Source organism: Oreochromis aureus, linkage group 18, assembly GCF_013358895.1.
Source record: "Oreochromis aureus strain Israel breed Guangdong linkage group 18, ZZ_aureus, whole genome shotgun sequence".
NCBI lineage: Eukaryota > Metazoa > Chordata > Actinopteri > Cichliformes > Cichlidae > Oreochromis > Oreochromis aureus.
In genome coordinates, this window is record NC_052959.1 from 13,906,705 (window position 1) to 13,913,308 (window position 6,604).

Here is a 6,604-nt window from a genome sequence, read left to right on the forward strand (position 1 = left end):
CAACGTGCTGACAGCTGGTCAGCTGGTGTTTCGTTTTGTCCAAACGTGCTGCGGTGCTTTATGGACAAACATGTCCACTTTGGTTTTGTCTGTCCAAAGGACATTGTTCCAGACGTCTTTGTTCACTGTAAAAAGAAAAACGGAAAATGTCCTGGTAATTTTCTGCCAGTACATTTTCTGTTTTTTACGGAAGTTTGACAGACTTTTCTGTAAAAGATAAAACGGAAAATTCTGTAGATTTACAGCATACTCTCTGTACTATTTACGGACATTTCCTTCAGCTATAAAACAGAAAATTCCGTTTATTCACAGTATATTTTCTGTATCATTAACTGATATTTTCCGTTAATAGAAAAATGTAAATTTCTGTTTATATTACTATTTCCAAGCACTTCTTTTCACTGTAACTCATTAAATATAGTTCTTTATACCCTTAAACGTACATTTCTGTGCAATTACAACCAGTACACCATGTGCTCAAAAATTCATAAATTAAAACTTTTTAAATTAATTTGTGCTTCGTACACAACAACATTGGTACAATTAATGTTAAATATTCTGTTTTTCTCCTCAACTCAAAAACTATACTAAAATACAACGACAGCATCCATCTTGTCATAAAACAACTAAACAGCTGATACATGAACAAAATAACTCACAAGCTTTCGAATTTGAGGATTTTTATTTCCTTGAAATCTGGTTGCCCTCATGTAAATGTGTTTATTTACATTCATTCAATTGACTCCCAAGTGTTTTCTTCAAACAGGACACCTGACAAAAAAAATGTCATATTTAACGATATGTTCACATTTAATAATATCCAGAGTACCTTTAAGTTAGAATCACTGCCTTGTGGTAGTTTTGCCTCAGCCAAATGGTTAAGGTGTGGTTTACATCCATGTCTGTCCACTTATGATACAGTATACACATGTAGTCAGTTATAGCCAAACACCTTTGATTACTGAATTGCATTTACTTCATTAATGAAGTGAATGTAATTCACATTTGTGTGAACATTTGTCTGAGATTAACTCTTTGGGGTCTTTACCTTACAGTTTGACATACTTTGAGCCAAAATTTGTTGACTGTTTAAGTGGTGCTACATGAATAAAACTGAACAGATCTAAAGGTGTTTCTGAACTTTGGATTTATTCGAACAGGACGGATAACCACAGGACTTTTCCCCATATGATAACTAAAACACAAAATAAATTAAGACAGATTACTGTCCCAAACTTAAAGATAAAAGTGCATTTACTGGACTTGTTTTGTCAGAGAGGAGCAAAGTACAATTAGAAGTGCTTGTTCTGATGAAAAGTTCAACTGTAAACAGCAGCGTGGTGAATAAGGATCTGTGTCCACGAATCCTCAGCAGTGACAACGCTTAAAGATCATAGCTCAAAATCCTTAATGCACACCTTTCTCTCCACTGTGTTCAAATGCTCTTAGGTGTTTAAGTAGAGTAAAAAGTCTGACATATTTTACAGCCATTAAATGTTAGACAAGGCTCTGAAAACGAGGTCATGGTTTCTTCCCAAACAAAAACCTCCGCTTGTGCGCACAGACCCTAAATCACAAATAATTAGACAATAGTAAGACAAATGACTATGAAGTGACACCAGAGGCTGGAGAAGAGCAAGCATAAAGTGACACGTTGTGTGTGCACAATTTCTCTTGTTACCACTCTTCATATACCAGTGTGGCAAAGTCCTGAATGCAGCCTGCATGATAGTCCATCAAGGTCCATCTGAGCTTTAAATAAAATACACTCAGCTTTTCCTTGGATTTTCAGAGTTGCTCAGTTCATACAGGAACTGCAGCAGTCGGGGTTAACGTGTCGCTGTGTTGCTCTTCCGTCTCAGCCATTGAGACTAGACGCAATTTATTCTGAGGAAAAAAAGAAAAACAACAAGACATTTTTAAAAAGTTTGTATTTTTATAATTTTTTTAATCTTGAACATAAACAACAGAAACAAAAAAAGGATTAGGATGGTGTGATATGACGATATATATCAGATGACGATATAAAAATGTCCATCGTTTCATACTACGCTATCGTTTGTTTTGTGGTGTTCCAAAATAAACTGTTTACGGCAATATTTTTTTCATGGTTTTGATGGTCACTGTAGTTGCTATGTTAATTTCTTAAAGTTCTCTCCTTCTGTTATACTTAAAATAACCACACTATGGATGGACAAGCGACTGTTTTTACCCCTACTTTCGTTACCAACAGTGACGGTAAAACCATTGTGTGGCTCTGCTGTCCACTTGTTTATTTTCCACATAAACCTTTCACAATAAAGCTCAAGCTTCTGTTGAGACTTTTCAAAATAAACTGAAATGATATACATTATTCTCAATCATAAAACTTCTGAATATGCATCAAACAAATGACCTCAAATGAAAACCTCAAGTAACTATTAATGGTGCTTACAGTCACCACGCGGATGAATGCACAGAGAATACCAGCATGGCCAGCAAGGATGAGGCAGAACCAGCTAGCTCCAAACAGAAGGACCAGTCAAAACAAATCGAGGACCTTATTGCTAAACGAGGGGCTACCTCTGTAGCATGAACATGGTTTGGTTATGAAAAGTCTGACACGGCCCAGACAACTGTACTATGCAAATTATGCCACAAACTGGTCCCCACCACCACTCAAACAATGACAAACCTCTTTAACCACCTACGTAAGAATCACATCATCAGCATTCTGTTGCAACAAAAGCAGTTTATAATCAAAGTAACATACATACCTTGAAAAACTAAATCAATCACAACATTAAACTCACCTTGTTTTTGTAGATAAGGCGATCAGGGTTTTTCTTCATTTCCTGAGACCAGCTGCTCTGGATCATCACCAACTTGTATCTTCATCTTTTTTTCACTCGGGGAAGTCTTTCCTTTTCTTGGCCATTGCTCTGCACTGGAAAACCAAAGTGTGATCAAAGGTGAAATAAGGGATATTTTTCCACTGCAGGATTTAGAGTGCTTCAAGTAGTGAAGCAAGTAGCTGTTGACGCATTTCTCAAATAATCTCTAAGGATGTCTGTGAAGGTTCTCAGTCATCCAGGTCATTGTAGTCAAAGGAGTTTGCAAAGAAAAGCGTCTGGACTTCTTTGAGTTGCTTGAAGACGTTTCACCTCTCATCCGAGAAGCTTCTTCAGTTCTAAGGTCAAATGGCCGAGAGTCCCAGATTTAAACCCAGTGGGAGTATCCCCAAGGAGGGACAAAGGACCCCTGGTGATCCTCTAATCACATGCACCAAGGTGTGAAAGCGGGTGTGGGACCTAATCAGCCAGGGTTTGGGTGAGCTCATTGTGAAACCTGGCCCCACCCTATCATGTGATTGAAAGAGGAGTGAAAGAGGCCATCTATGTCCACTGTGAGCGACCATCTTTGAACAGAGGCGGTGGTTTCGACACCAACTGTCTGCCATCTATAATCCAGTTTTGAGTTCCCTCCCCCACGCCTTAACGCCCCTCACATCCTGGGCCATCTGACCTCAGGAAATCACATGATAGGGTGGGGCCAGGTTTCACAATGAGCTCACCCGAAACCCTGGCTGATTAGGTCCCACACCCGCTTTCACACCTTGGCGCATGTGATTAGGGGGTCCTTTGTCCCTCCTTGGGGGGATACTCCCACTGGGTTTAAATCTGGGACTCTCGGCCATTTGACCTTAGAGGATCACCAGGGGTCCTTTGTCCCTCCTTGGGGATACTCCCACTGGGTTTAAATCTGGGACTCTCGGCCATTTGACCTTAGAACTGAAGAAGCTTCTCGGATGAGAGGTGAAACGTCTTCAAGCAACTCAAAGAAGTCCAGACGCTTTTCTTTGCAAACTCCTTTGACAATCTCTAAGGATCTGAATTTTTAAGAAAGATACAAAGATAGAAAGATATAAATAAGGTCTGAGACTTAAACTAGGGTTAGTGTAACTTTGCCTGAAACCCTTTAAAGTGTACAGTAGAGCCAACTGTAAAACACGGGTATTGATATAGCACTTATTAGAATCCTAAAATAATTTCTTCCTCTCTACATTAGTAGAACCATGAAGTTCTCACTTTTCCCAGTTATCTACATCGCTGACTTTCGCTAATTAGCTAGTTAGCAGTCACAGCTGTGTAATACCCAGAGAGATGCAGCCAGCTAACTAGAATATTTATGAAAACTGGTTCAGCCACTGAAGGGCAAAACTGGTGGTATCACAGTAAAAATAATTTTAACATTAACTAAGATGGAAAGCTTAAGTCATGTTAAACCTAAATAACGATTATTTAAAAAATGAGTCAGCAAAATATTCCTGACTTGTCTGGAGACAGCAGAAACCAGTTAACAAATAAATTAACAATTCTTTCTAAATAAAAACGCAGAGTCTTTTGAAAAACATTATTTTAATAAAAGAAAACATGAGTTTTAATATTTACCACAGAAATTTGAAGGCAGTTTCTCCAACTCCAGAATCCAAAATCCAGATAAAGCCTAAAAGAGGTGTAATGGCTGCCTGTCTTTTTTTCAGGACTCTCGTGCTCCGCCATCGCCGCCAGTCAGCAAGCGTCTGCCCAGTCCATGTACCCGCCCGTACGGAGGTGAGAACGGTAACACACACAGAGAGAGAGAGAGAGAGAGAGGAAGTGTTTTAGTTTTTTGTTATTGCTTTTTCTTGCTCCTTTTTTTTTAAACACACCAAAAACGTATTCTTATTTTTCCTATATTTATTGTTGTTCTTTTGCACTGTATGGAACTGGAGCCTCGTCGTCTCGTGTCTCTATATACTGAACTGTATATAACAGGTGTTGCAAAAATCACCTTTGTTAGAGGGAAGTCACCTCTGTTAGATAGCAAAGTATTTAAAAATAACTCGTTCATTTCATTTTGTATGATCTGAGCATGCGCGGAATGATCCCCAGCGCTCCTTTGATGTCATTGTGTATGATCTGAGCATGCGTGGGATGATCCCCAGCGCTCCATTGATCTTCTCAAAGGATCATTGTGACGTCACGGTCGACGTCATATTCTCTGCCACATAAGTCCATAAATAGAAGAGCTCCTTTAACAGTTTAGATTGGAGCATTTTCCGAAAGCCAGTTGTTTTTAACAAAGCGAATACTTTTGCATTTACATAATTCAGAGAACGTATTTAACTTTTGGCTCTTTGCTTTAAACGTTTTAAGAAATGTCACAGGAATCATTAAATAATTTATCTTCTGATAGCAATAGTGAAATTGAATCAGAATCACTCAGGCTGCAGCATCAGCAAGTTCTGATGGAGGTTTGCGAAATGCACACAGAATTTAGGAAACAGATTGCAGAACTCAGGGAAGAGAATGCAGAACTCAGAGGACGGTACAAAAGTATTAGGAAAGAAAACAAAGAACTCAAAAGAGGGTTTGAAGTTATTAGAGAACAGAATGCAGAACTCAGGGAAGAGAATGCAGAACTCAGACGACGGTATGAAAATATTAGGGAAGAAAACACAGAACTCAAAAGAGGGCACGAAATTACTAGAGAAGAGATTGCAGAACTCAGGAAAACTTTGGAAAATCATCAGCCAAAAGTGGAAGTGGCAGATAATGTAATAACTAGAAATGCTCCTGAACCTGAACAGGTTGAGACCCATGGTTCATGGTATCATGATGCCAAACGCCTACTTCAAGCAGGTTTAGGTCTTGCCACAGTAGCCATTGTTGTTCCTGCAGCTTGCTGGGCCATCTCAAAGCTTTTCGGCTGAAGTGAATGTCCCGCTGTTCTCTGTGGGATCATGCTTATTATCTACTTCAGCCCTACTGTAATTGTGGATGTGGACCAGTTACCTTTTAAAAACAGTAATAATGTTTTCCAGCCACGGTCCACCAACTTGTCATAAATATGCTGTGCTCTCCTTTATGTTCAATTTTTTTATTTTGCCCCTCACCCCCCCAACCAGTCATGGCAGAAGACTTGCCCCTCCCTGAGCCAGGTTCTGTCAAAGGTTTCTTCCTGTTAAAAGGGAGTTTTTCCTTTCCATCGTTGCTTAGTGCTTGCTCATAGGGGGTCACTTGATTGTTGGGGTTGAATTTTTGGATTTGATTTAATTGGCTTGAACTGAAAAATCTGAAAATTCAGGTGATGGGTTCACATAGTGGAGAGCACTACATTTGGTAACTGCAGTTTTTTTTGTTTGTAGTTTTTGTAGTGCTTCCTACTACAAATACTACAAATAAAAACCTTGCAGTTAGCGGCAAATCAAAATAAAGAATACACATTTAAAAAAAATCCACTACTGCTCTGTGTGTTTACTTCAATAAACACTTATATGTTTTTGTTATAGAAGATTATAGATTGTCCAAATATGTGAGAGTTTTCAAATTAGCACTGCGTGAGATTAACTGTGGCACAGATCGTAGAGCAGATCATGTGTTGATCTGAGTCTGTGTGTGTGTGTGTGTGTGTGTGTGTGTGTGTGTGTGTGTGTGTGTGTGTGTGTGTGGCGGCTTCATTTGTGGAGCCAGCTTTCCTCACTAGTTTGTCCCCTTTCCTTGCGTCCTTGTTTCTGATGATGCCCCCCACCCCCGTAACAGACTGGAGCAGCACACTAGCCACAGCAGAATGAATGCTGCAG

General features: G+C 39.4%; 1 long non-coding RNA gene across 1 annotated transcript; it reads right to left on the reverse strand.

The window, feature by feature from the left end:
* Positions 1-684: 684 nt before the first annotated feature.
* LOC120434549 lies at positions 685-5,865 on the reverse strand. Its single transcript, XR_005609167.1, has 3 exons — positions 4,431-5,865; positions 2,793-2,926; positions 685-1,887 (listed from the first exon to the last, which is right to left on the reverse strand). It is a non-coding gene; the product is annotated as an uncharacterized LOC120434549 (long non-coding RNA).
* Positions 5,866-6,604: the final 739 nt, after the last annotated feature.